Source organism: Electrophorus electricus, chromosome 17, assembly GCF_013358815.1.
Source record: "Electrophorus electricus isolate fEleEle1 chromosome 17, fEleEle1.pri, whole genome shotgun sequence".
Classification (NCBI taxonomy): domain Eukaryota; kingdom Metazoa; phylum Chordata; class Actinopteri; order Gymnotiformes; family Gymnotidae; genus Electrophorus; species Electrophorus electricus.
This window is the reverse complement of record NC_049551.1, coordinates 15,610,043-15,623,631: the sequence shown is the minus strand read 5'-3', so window position 1 is coordinate 15,623,631 and position 13,589 is coordinate 15,610,043.

Below are 13,589 nucleotides of genomic sequence, written 5' to 3'. Positions count from 1 at the left end.
TTCCTGTATTATTGTGTCTTATTTCATGTTGTTATTCCTGTATTATTGTGACTGCTGTGTTTTCTGATACTTCGTATATTACATATATATATGTGGAATTGTAAGCATCTTTGGGTTCTTGAAAAGTGCTATATAAATTTCATGTCTTATTATTATTATTATGGAACTACTGTGAATTATTCAGTAACTACAGTGAAACTAACATGAAAGCTGGGTTGTTACAAGCCTGTTTTGAAGGTCTAAAAACCTCCTGTAAGATATTTTGCTTTAAAATGAGGACAAGTGAAAATCAAACTGTCCAAAAAAGAAAATATGGGCCTTCCGGAGATCAAAACAAAGAGGGGAATGATTTGTCCACAGATGTTCAAGTCTGCCTCAGCGACTCTTTATACCTCTTTATTATACATGAGAAAGCTCAGTCACAGTTACAGTGAAAACAGTACTACAAGCGAATGACCACCAGGTGGCGGTAAACTCTGATCTTAATTGCCAAGACAGATCCTATAGCTAGATTAACAGGCTTTTCCCCTGGTCATTTGTTGATGCACCTTCTGAACGTTTCCAGTTTCATAGAACACGAACAAAGACACTGCCCTGGAGAGGTCATAGGGTAGAACCCCGATAAAGAGTGAACGCGCCCTGAAGAAACGAGAAATAAAATCAAAAGAAAGCTTTGTGTATGAAAGTGAACTCCAACATCTCGTGATACGTACTGTGCTAGTGAGGACCGTCTGGCATATCTCAGCAGGAATCCGACTCCACTGCTTCCCTCAAGCGAGGGAGACTCCTACGACCGTTTAATGACCAGGTAAGCGGTAATGTCGACTCTCAGCCACTAGATGGAGCGCTTTCCAAATTCCACCACCGAACCAGCATTATGGTAGGAAGTGGTTGGAAATGTTTTGAAGTTACCAGAACACTTCCGTTGATCGGTGATGAGGAATTACAGGGACAGTGCTCTCCTTCGGCTCTGCCACTGAAGTGGTTCTCTCCCCTGCCAGGGGAAAACTCAGGAAGACTCTTCTGAGGAGGTACTTGCTGTAGACCCGAGTGCCAATGCAGGCACTGGGCAGGAAGGTGACCTTGAACTCCACAATGTACAGGCGGTGCAGTGGCAGCCGTGGCCAGCGTGTGTTCAGGTGGGGCCCCGGCGCAGGTGGGCCCCGGGAGGAGCACCAAACCTGGAGGTGGGAATGGTTATGGGTTGGGGAGCGAATCCTAGATAGCAAACCCATGTGCCTTCAGCCGGGTGCTAAATCTGGGTACAGAGAGAAATGGAGCTGCACTGCTAAATTAAACTTGCTGGTTTTGTTTGCAGAAGAGGGCACTTCCTCTCCTGCTACAGTGGGCCTAAATATGCAAGTAGGCGGAGCCAGACATCACCATCTGCCTGGTTGGCACAACACCCTCCACTGTTCTCGCATTGCACTAATGTCATTACTGTATACATAATTACAGTAATTTGTGCACATCACAAACAGTACACAAGTTATGGCACTTATACAACATTAACGACAGGAAAACACTGTTGCTTCCAGAAATCTGCAGCTTTTTGCGCGGTGACACACAAGGTCACCCAGCAAGCGCAGATAGCGGCTAAAATCAAAATCACTTGCGAAAACGACACGACTCTGCAGAGTTGTGTCAGCGTCTCCCTGTGTGAGCCATCTTAGCCCAGCTCTGAATCATGAGTGAGTCTGATTTAGACTGAATCTGCCCCACGATTATAGGGGTGAGAGGTTATAGGTGAAAGCACACATTCCACAACTTGCTGGGCTCACCTACATGTGCCCCATTCAGGGCTCACCCCATAGGTCACAGCCTCCTGTCAATCATTGTGGCAGAAGGTCCGGTCAGTCCTGGCTGTTTTGGCCAACCAGCGAACACCAGGTAAGGCACCGAGGTAGAGCAGAGTGCGAAAGAGGATCTTGGTGAAGTCGCCTTCCTGGGTTTTAATTGCAGGGCAGGGAAGAAGAGTGTCTGGTTACCCCCTTTCAGAACTATAGACAATGAAAACTAAAACATTTTCGTCTCTAAAGTATTGACATTGCTGTGCACATATTATGATTCATGGGCTAATGTTTGGCTGCAGGATAAATCTTCAGTATAAGACTGTAGTATAAGATGCCCTTTCAATATTTAAGTTGTTTTGGTAGCTGCAAATGTGAAGCACATCTACGGTGGAAGCGGATCTGCTTCTGGTGACAGAAAGCTCATAGGCTCTGTTAGTATTATGGAAAGTCTGATTACTGCTGGCTATTTTAGCATCTTTAGACGAAGTTTAATTAACCATTAAAATCATGAATGACTTCTTTGGAGGTTCAAAGGCCATGTGAGAGAACTTAATTCTGGCACACTGTTAGTTTGCAGAAAAGAAATTCTGCTTGAGTGTTTCAGAGAGATTAACCTTATGCTTTTGACAGTGGTTACTGAAAGAAAAAGAGTGCAATGATTTTTGTTGCTATTGTTGCAAAATGTTAATGACAAGGTCTGCGTGACATGGCAGTGAATCTTTTGCAGACTGCGATATCCGTTCTCCGTTGTCCCCTCTCTGGTACATCTGCCCCTCTCTTTGCTGTAAGGAAAGTCTGTGGATCTGCTCCAGAGCGTCTCCTGCCTCGAATGAGACGGAAAACACACGCGCCTCGCTGTCAAGCTGGAGCACGCGCGTCTTCCCCTGAAGCTGCGACAAGCGCGAGAGGCCAGCAGTGAGAGCGCGCGCGGGCTCCTCCGCACGCAGCGCACATGCACGCCTCGCAGAAACTGTGGCATGAACGCACGCTCAAACATTAGCGCGACTGGGTCCTTGCGAAGACCCTTCCTCGCTCTCTTCTCGTGACTCGGAATGTATTACCAAAGGCACGTTTTGCACTTCATGCTCTTTCCCGAGGTCTGTTAGAAAAGTCGTCTTGCAAACCTTCGGTAGAACCGGAGAAGCGGCGAGCAGTAGCAGGTCGCTGCAGGTGTAACTGAATGTCTAGTTTGTGACGTTTTTTCCCCCCGGAGTTTTATATAGAATTTGATCGTGTTTTTTAAAATCAATTTAGCATTTTCAAGTAGCCCTCTTTTTCTTTTTTCTTTTTTTTCTTTTTTTTTTGACTGGGCAGAGAATTGTATTTTTTACTGGATTTTATGGCGCGGTTCTTGACTGGACGTTTTCTTTAGTCCTGGGCCTGGACGAACGCCAAGGTTCAAGCTGGGTTCAGTAGCCCCGCAAGCGTGGTAAAGCAAAGGCAGGGTTAGCCTGACTTAGAAAACATTCTTATACTATTTATCATCCTTGCAAATGTCTAAGAAATGAAGAAGACAAACTCCAACCAAATGTTAAGGATCTGACCGACTACAGAAAGGCGTGTGTCAGGACCGTTACAGGCCCAGACTCTGAGATGGTAATAACAGGCTTTGGTGTACCTGTTTGTTTGGACAGAGATGCAAGTTCTGTGCAGAAATGCCAGGCTGGAGGGGTCTGCCTGTAACATGTCCGTCCGACAATGCGGAGAGGATTTGCACGGAGAGGCATTGAAATCTTCTCTGTGTGTTAGTCTGTCTGTTTGATCTGCACCGCATGTGTCCTCAAATATTTTAACTCTAGTGTACATTAATCCAAACGCCTATTCCGAACACACTGCTGACACGATTTACAGAGTCACGCGCAAGCTACACACTCTCTCTCTCCAGATGCCATGAATTTTTTAATGGGACATTTTAATCACTGCATATGAGAAGGACTCTCGGTAGTTTCCAGCACTACGTCACTTGCCCAACGAGGGGAAATAAAATGCTGGATATTTATTATAGGTCTATAAAAAATGGCTACAAAGTGTCCAGGGGGCTCCCATCGGGGGCATCAGACCACCACACCATCCACCTGGTCCCAGTATATAATCTGCTCTCAAAGAGAGAGAAAGCGCAGCTTAAAATGGCCAAGGTCTGGACAGATAATGCAATGAAAACAGGATTGTTTGGATTGCATAAATTGGTCTGTTTTTATGGACTCTTGTTCAGATATAAATGAACTGACTTGCATTTAGAAAAAGCTTTATGTTATCTTATTTTATTGTGAAGTTGCTTTTGTGCCTGTACAGAAAGGGAAACGGTATCCACACAGTAAGCCATGGGCCATAAAGAATGTTGGAGAGCTTCTAATGTGTGGAAACAGAAACAGGAAAGAATTAAGAAAGAAAAGGTGAAGTTCAAGGATAAAATTGAAAATAAATTCAGGAGTAATGATCTAGAAATGGCATGGGGTAGCATGAGCTCTATGACTGGTTATGAACAGAAACGTGATGGTTTTAGTTGTGTTGGCTACAGCACTTAAGTGTTTATTTGAAATTTGAACTGCGTCACTCTCCTTATGCAGGTAATTAACTCGCATTCTCATTTTTTGATCTACAGAGTGTAAAAATATTTTTTTAAGAAGGAAATCAAATAAGAGGCGCAGAACAGATAATATCTCAGTGATAACATCTCAGGATAACCTCTCAATATACAAAGGAAGTGGGTAAGTGATATTTTCTATCATGTCCGTGGAACAAGGAAAAATCCTGAAGGTTCCCGAAATGTCCTAAAACCAAAAGAGCTGAATGACTTTCACCCTGTAGCCTTAAGATCATCCGTGATAAAGACGTTTGAGAAATTCAGTACAGAGGATCTACTGGGTTACTTGGGAAACCCCGCTGTCCTTCCCTGGGATTCACTGGGATTCACTGGGATTCACTGGGATTTCTGTTTCCTCTCTTGCCTGTTATTTACATAAATGAAAGTAGAATTTAATATCAAGACAGACACTCTCAAATTTGCAGATGATACAGTGACTGCTAGCCTGCTGCAAGATGAGACTGGATATGAGGGCTTTGTGCAATGGTGTCGCGATTGGCCCCTCCCTGGCATCCTGTAGCATGCCAGTCGTTCTAATCCTAGCCGCTGTCGTGTTTGCGTATCAGTTTGTGGTTCACACCGCTGCTTGTGTAAGGTGTGTTATTTGTTGTAGCCTGCTTCAATTTTTGTCATCATGTGTTTTCTTCCTTTATGTTTATTGTGTTTCCTACACCTCTCCATGTTGGTTCTACCACCCAGACCATGAAGATGACCCTGAGTTTGGAGGTGTCCCTAATAAATCTCGCTCTTCTCAGCGATTGCGTCTGCACCATAATCACACTATGTTACAGATGTACAGATGCAAATTTGAAATTTGAAACATTACAAAAACTTTTTTATTGATTAACAGCACAGCAATTGTCTTTGTTGACAATTGCAAATACCTGGGGCCAGTTATTGATGATATGATGCATTTTAAAGTGGACGCTTGATATAGCTCAGTCCAGCTGAGGCTCTGAGTCTCTCGTCATGCGTGCAAAGATAAAGGTTCAGAACCCAACACTACTATGATCTGCTTCTTCTGTGGTGAATGAGTGCTAACACAGGCACCAGCAATGGGGCTACTCACCCTCAGAGCAGGCGTCTCAACCTGAACAGGTGTCTCCAACACCAGCAGGTGTCTCCACCCCAGGCAGAGAACACAGGAGCATAGAGAATCAGAGCTGGTGGGGACAGCATGGTGGAGCTTGGTGTGCTGAGTCTTTTTTATCTAGTAGCATACGGACTATAAACGGAACTGACTGTGATGAAGATAAGCGCAGCAAAGCAGCATTTAGAGTTTGCTGCACTTGGATGGAAGCAGCTGTCACAGAACCTCAGAAGTGCAACGATATTTGACATTTTCCAGTCAAAATGGAAAACCTACCTAATTTCAGCCCAGCTAATGAGACCGGCCCATAATGTTTTAGCTCTCAGGGTCCATACTGCACTGCGGTCTGTCACACATATAAATACATATACATTTTTCTGGATAAGAGAAACTTATGCTAACACTGCCCACACCAGTTTTCTTTAATGTTTGAAAACTATTTCTGAGGAAAGTATAGGAAAGCTTCTAAGCCCAGGTGTCAAAGTCTTGTCCTGAAGGACTGGAGTCCATCAAAGTTTAGCGACTGCTCTGCTCAGACGCACCCACTAGACCTGGTACTTTATTGCTGAGTTGAGTCAGGTGCAGGTTAGTCACCAAACCCCAATGTACTCCAGCCCTCTCAGACCAGGATTTTATGGCACAGGGTGTTCCAGCAGTCAGCCCATAGCCTGCTCTCCCTAGGTGTGTGTGTGTGACCTCATCAGTCTCCAAAAAGCCCATATTAACCCCTTACGTTCAAAGGGCTACTTGGTCCAGACACTACATGCCTTTTATATTATTTTCAATTGAGTAACTGAATCAATCACAGTAGCTACTCAGTATGCCATAATTAATAACTAAAAAGAGTGTTGGAGTTTAAAAACAACAGGCAGTCATAAAATGAATTTAAAAATACAATAGAAGAAGAGGCTGATTACTAAATTGATTGATTCTTGCATCTAGTACATAGGATATCTGGCGAGCAATAAGCAGATTGAAAAAAGATTCTTGAAAATTGAAAAATTGGGTTTGAAGATTTAAAAAATGGGTTCTTCTTGTAGAATGTGTGGTCCAACTGGCTACGTGTTACGGACTGCTCCGCTTTCCACTGGTCATGTGGTTCTGCCCACAGTGGGCAGTGGGAATTCACTGTAATTGTTTTGTTTGTAGCCACGCCCCTGGTGTCTGCACACACCTGCAGATGGTTTAGTGTACATTGTCTGTGTGTACTTAAACCGATGTTGGTGTGCACTGTGTTGTCGCTCGTTAAACCTAAACGTATGTGTATCGTTGCTTGTTAGCGTTTTGTGTTTCACGATGTTGCATGTACTACGTTTACACCGTTTATGTGAGTGCCCTTGTCTTCTATGTTTCACAATAAACATCTATCACCGTCGAGGGAGTCTGGACGTCCTGCTCCCTGCCCTGCGGCACTCGGGCCGTTACACTATGGGACTATTCTGGACACATAAAGAGCTCAAATCAGGTTAGTCCATTCTTTTTTATATTAATGTGACCTCTGATATAATGCTATGATTAATTTCTCTCAGAAAGTGACATGTATGATATCAAACTGTCTCCAATAAAACACCATATAAAAGCATCTGTTATCTGTTACCACACAGGAGCTATACAAACGTTTTGCTGTATTTTACTGCATTATACCTGATGCAGGACAAGAGAAACTATAAGATGGGTAGGCTGCCTTCATACACCAGGCTGCCATGACAATGCGACGGTTTATGGTTTTCTCCATTTTTCCTAGTGCCCATCTGTTTCATCTGCCTGCTTCTCTGATTCTCCCACATTACACTGTATTTGTCTTTGCCTTTGGATCTTACCGATACCTGCTTGCAGCTCCACCATGACTAAGCAAACACAATAATCAACCTCCCATCTCTGTATTAACTCACACTGAGAAATGATGATAAGGTTAAGGCGTGAAGTTGATCAGCCACAGCATGAAGATCCGGGGAAGACTAGTAGAAGCTTGGCTGAGAAAAGAGGGGAGGATTTGTGAGCAGCCCCGCAGGTGTGATGTTTGCTAAGAGAACATGGATGCAGATGTACAAGGAAGGCCAGTAGGAGTTGCACTGTGCGTTTGTGGATCTAGAGAAAGCTTATGTCGCGTGGTGAGAGAGGAGCTGGGGTATTGTGTGAGGAAATCTTTTTATATGCGGTATTGTACGAGGGTAGTGTAAGATATGCATAAAAACAGTGAGACAGTAGTGGGATGTGCAGTACGAATGATGGATGGGTGGGAGTGCATCAAGGGTCAGCTCTGAGTCCTTTCTGATGGACAAAGTTAAGCAGAAGTCTCCTGGAGTACGATGTCGACGGATGGTGTTGTGACTTGAAGTGAGAGCAGGAAGCAGCTGAAGAGAGTCTGGAGAGATGGAGGTACGTGTTGGAGCAATGGGAATGAAAGGTAGCAGGAGTAAAATGGAGCGCGTGAACGGGAGGGATGGCAGCAGAAGGAATGAGCCGCAAGCAGTTGAGGTGATGAAACTGGATGAGTTTAAACACTTGAGGTCGAGTGTACAAAGTAACGGAGGATGTGAAAGAGAGGTGGAGCAGGGCGGGGTGGAACGGCGTAAAGCCGCAGCAGTGATCTGTGACACAAGGCTACACGGAGTGAAAGGTGAGGCCTGCTATGGTGTGGGGTTTTGAGGCTGTGGTGTGGACTAAAAGACGAGAGGGAGGCAGGAGTGGCAGAGAGCAAGACGCCACGATTCTCACCGGAAGTGACGAGGACGGACAAGATTAGCACCGAGAGCAGTGCAGGAGCGGTGTTTTGGAGGCGAGAACGGGCGTCAGCAGAGGAGGGAGGAGATGGTGCTGAGGATGGAGCCTCCAGGTAGGAGGAGGAGGGAAAGACCAGAGAGGAGGTTTGTGGATTTGGTGAGAGAGGACATGAAGGTGGTTGGGGTGACATAGGAAGATGCTCGGGACAGGGCAAGATGGAGACGAACATGGTGACGCCTAACGGGAAGAGCTGAAAATGAAGGATAAGTAGAAGTGAAATGATGATAAGATAACTTTGAACATTATCATTATTATTTTTTATTTCTGGCTGGACGAAGGAAGAAAGCAAGGTTGGACAGTAGAGGGAGGTGGTGAGGTTGCGTCTACTTCTCTGTCAGAATATCTAAAACTGTACATGGTAACAACTCACTGTGTAAAGCGCTGAGTGTGGGAAGACGAAGTATGTGAGTCAAAAGAAGCCTCACAACATTGTTTATAAGATTGGTCTGAAGTCTTATTTATTGAAATTAATTTAAAAAAACCTTATCTTTCTGTATGTGTTGTGGAAGTATGACATGTGACCCTTTCAATTCATGTGCATTTGTTTAATGCATTTTTCATTTGTTGTCACAAAGCAGCTTTACAGAAACCATATATGCAGAGAATATATGATCCAGCTCCCTAATGAGCAAGCCAATGCAATATCAGAGTGAAAAGATTTTTTTTGAGTGCTATTGCGGTTGTTTTGCTCTGTATGCTTGTGTGATTCCTATCCAGTTCTCAACTGTCCTGGTGGGGATTTAATGCTGAGCTTTATGTCCTCTGACTCCTCCCTCATCTGCCAGTTCAAGTTCCCATTGGCTATGCTGATGGCATCCAAATAGCCTATTGGAAAGTGACAAAACAACACCAAAACCACGCTTTTCCATTTGTCCCTAAACTGGAATCCAGACATCCTATGGGAGCACAGGGAGCAGAGCAACACATCACATAAGGACACAGAGAAAAACAATTACAATAGCAATAAAACAGGTCTTTACACTCATAACAGTGGAAAGGAAAATCTTCCTGAAATCAAGAGGAAGAAACCTTGAGAGGACCCGAGGCTGTGAATATAAGCCCATCTTTCTCTGCTTGTTACCAGGCAAATTATTGACACATAACTAATAGTTGCTTTTAGCTTTAAGATGCTATAACATCTACAGCATTTGGCAGATAATTTTATATATTTATGAGGATGACAGTACATGCACTCCCTGGGACTCATTACCTATGTATTACTGGCCCCCTCGGCCACCTGATCTTATTTACGAGTAGTTTAGAAGCCTTATGAAATGGCTAAGAAATATTTGGCCAAAGTACTCAGATGATTCATTCATTCACTGAGAACCAATTAGTAACTATATTCAGAGTTGACATAGTAAACAAGTAAACACAGACTTGCAGGAGAGCCGATGGCGGTGGTGCTGAGCTATTCACTAAAGTCTCCATGGCACCCAAGGCACAGTTTTTGATCTCTTCAGGACAGTAGGTGCAACATGCAGGGAGGGTCCATGGTAGTCTGGGTAGGCGAGTCCCTGACAAAAATGCATCATATTCTTCACCCGTTTTATTAGCATCACAAGCGTCACGCCACCCGTTTCCCTGGATCACTACAACTCCCAGCATTCCGATGACGAAGAACACCCAGACTATTCCTATCACACTACCTATTTATACCTGCCATGACCAGACACACTCTGACAAGTATGGCTGCTAGCGCTTACTGTACCTACCAAGTGTTATTTTCCTGGCTGCCTGTTTGTCTTTCTGATACTCTTTCCGTATTGCTCTCCAGTGTTCTTTGTCTTCCCCTTTTGGATTTGTCTGCCTGCTTCTGATTGCTTACTGGATTTCTTTGGATTTCTGGACTGTTTATCTACCTGTTTGCTATTATCCCTGGCTTTGCCCTACTGGTTCTGACCCTTGCCTGTGCTCCGACCGTCGTTTTGGATTATCCTGCTCCGATTAACCCTGCAGCTCTTTTTATCCGCGAGCATCTGATTTTCTCTGCCTCGTCACAACAAAACAAAGAACCTCTAGCAGCTTGCCAGTGATGAAGTCTGTAGTGGTTAAATAAATCTCGCTGCTCTGTGGAAAATTTGCAGTAGTAGAACAGCATGATTTATGCTGTGGAACTCCCCTTCGGGATTAAGCTTGCACCAGCATCAGAAGTGACAGTTGTATAGCTCTGCAGAGAAAAGAAACATGAAGACAGTTAGCCATGTTTGCGCTGGACAGCTATGTGTGATTAACAGAATACAAAAGACCCTGTCAGAACATGCTGTAGCGTGTTAACTAAAAAGGGGGAACCAGAAAATAGCAAAGGCATGGGGGCTCCCTGAGACACCAGTATCCCTCTGCTCCACTGGGCGCAGTGGGACCACAGTGCCAATGTCTCCATCTACCTAGATTCTCTGTCAAAAAAACCCCAAGATCAACATCATTTATTAAACGTGAAAACTAATTTATAGAGAATCGACTCTAAAATATGTTTTTAACCTAGACTTGAAAATAGAGACTGTGTCTGAGTCCCAATCACAGACTGGTAGGTTGTTCCAAAGCAGGTGGGATTTGTATGAAAATGCTTGTCCCCTGCTGTAACTTTCATAATTCTAGCTACTAAAACATAACCAGCACCTTTTGATCTAAGAAGACGTGACCATTTAAAATAGGAAATAAATAATTAGACCATGTAGGGCTTTATATGTCAATTACAGAATTTTAGAATCAATAGAGAATTTGACAGATAGCCAATGCAGTGTAATCCAAAAAGGCTCTCAAAATGTAGCATTAATTCAGACAGTTTGCTTCTAGTAGCTTTATAACAAAGAAGAAGGACGTCTATTTTGTCGGGGCTTCGTGGGACGTTATCTGACGTCTGTGATTTTATTTCTTCTATGCACTCCTCAGTGCTATTACAGTGACGTTTAGCATTCGGATGATGTGACGTACTATCACGCATCATTATTAGCATTGCAGTGGACTGGCTCTAGATTAAATCACAGTGTATACAGTAAATGATTATCAAAAAGAGATTAGTTCTCATCTCACTTCTGCCACAGATGCCACAGAGATGTATGGTGTGAGGTGTGTCCAGTAATGTGTTGTCATGGCAATCTCCACCTGACACTCACGGCTCTGCAGTTTATAGTCTCTGGGTGTGCATGCAGTGGACTAAGGTACTCTACAAATAATAAGATGTGTGTAACAAATGTTGGAGGGGAAAAAGTTTATGGAAGGTGACAAACACTGAAATAATAAAGGCTTTTGTAATAAAAGGTTTCATTTTTAATTAATCTAATAATCATTTTTAAAATCTGTTCATAGCGATCCTCTTAAGTCATCTGTTTCTTTTTTGCTGCATTTGTTGCATTTGTTTGCTTCTTTGGTTTGTACCTATAAGCTTGTTGGTCTAAATAACTTCTGTCCCATTTCTGTTTCAGACGTCTTCTGCTTGACCTGCCTGGCCCACTGTTGCTTCTCCTTCTGAGCGAATCAGATAACTGTTCGTTATACAGCTGCATCACAAAAATAGGCAGAAATCTCACAAATCATCTGTAACAAAAACAACAATAAAAAAGCTACTAGAAACCTTACTGTCTTTAATCATGAAGATATAAAAAAAAAAATAATAGGAAAGCTCGGGTCCTCTACCAGAGGCCTGGGGTCTGGAGAGTTCTGTGTAGCATCTTATCTGTTCCCAGGACAGCACTCTTCTGGACCAAAACCTCGGATCTTGTTCCTTGGACCTGATGAGAGTCATTCTCCCAATTTGGGTGTTATGGCCCCCACTGCTCCACTCACCACAGAAACCACAGTTGCCTTCACCCCCAACATCTTTTCCACCTGTTGCCTCAGTCCTTGGTATTTCTCAAACTTTTCGTGTTCCTTTTTCCTGATGTTGCTATCAGTCAGGATTGCCAAATCTATCACTATGGCCCTCTTCTGCTGTTTGTCCATCACTGCTATATCCGGTTGGTTAGCCATTACCATCTTGTCTGTCTGTATGTGGATGTCCCACAGGCTCTTGGCACGGTCATTTCCACCACCTTTTGGGAGTGTATCCCACTTAGACCTCAGAGCTTCCAGCCTAATCTCAGCACAGATGTTTCTGTACATTATGCCTGCCACAAGGTTATGGAGTTTCATGTATATCCTGCCTGCTAGCATCTTGCATCCCGCCGTTATGTGCTGGATTGTCTCAGGGGCGTCTTTGCACAGCCTGCATTTGATGTCCTGCCTGGTGTGGTAGAGTCCAGCCTCTGTTGATCTTGTGTTCAGAGCTTGTTCCTGTGTTGCCACAATTAGTGCCTCTGTGTTGTCTTTCAGTCCGGCCCTTTCCAGCCATTGGTAGGATTTCTCCATATCAGCCACTTCCACTCTCTGCAGGTGGTACGTGCCGTGCAGGGGTTTTCCTGCCATGACGGTCCCTGTTCCTCCTCACTTCCATCCTCCTTGGGTTTCTGCTGTCTGAGTACTCACTAAGCACTTTGTCGCTTGGGGCCGTCATCCTGGTGTACTCCTGTAGCTCCCCTCAACATCTGTTATACTACCTTCTAGTAGTGTGCTCCCCTCTGTACAAGCCATCTTGTAACCATACAACCACATATATCCAGTCCGAATGATGGATTAGAGAGGAGACGGATTAGTGAGTCGATGTCTTATTCACTTCTGGCATACAGCTTGATGTCATTCATGTAGAGGAGGCGGCTAATGATTGCTCCATTCTGTAGCCGGTATCCGTAGCCACCCTTGGTGATGATCTCACTGAGAGGGTTCAGGCCTATACTTAACAGTAGGAGACAGGGCATCTCCTTAGTAGATCCTGCACTTGATGATGACTCGTGCTATTGGCTCTTGGGTTTTCTTCCACAGCCCCTTGAGTTTTTGATGAAGGCACTTAGAGTCCTGTTGATGTTATACAGCCTCAAGTATTTCAGGATCCATGTGTGAGGCATTGAATCATAGGCTTTCTTGTAGCCAATCTATGTGGTGCACAGGTTGGTTTGTCTGGTCTTAGAGTCTTGAGTGACTGTTTTATACACCAGTAGCTGGTGCTTGATTCCTCTGCTGTCCATGCCAATGCCTTTCTGGGCCCCGCCTACTTATCTTGGCTGCAATGATGCCTGATAGGAGCTTCCATGTTGTGCAGATGCAGGTTATCAGTCAGTAGCTGGATGGAACTCTCCCTTACTGGGGGTCTTTCAGGATCAGGACTGTCTGGCCTTCAGTTAACCATTCAGGGTGGATTCCATCCATTAGCAGCTAGTTCATTTGTGTTGCCAGGCACTCACGGAGAGCAGTCAGCTTCTTCAGTCAGTAGGCACGGACCATGTCAGGGCCTGGAGCTGTCCAG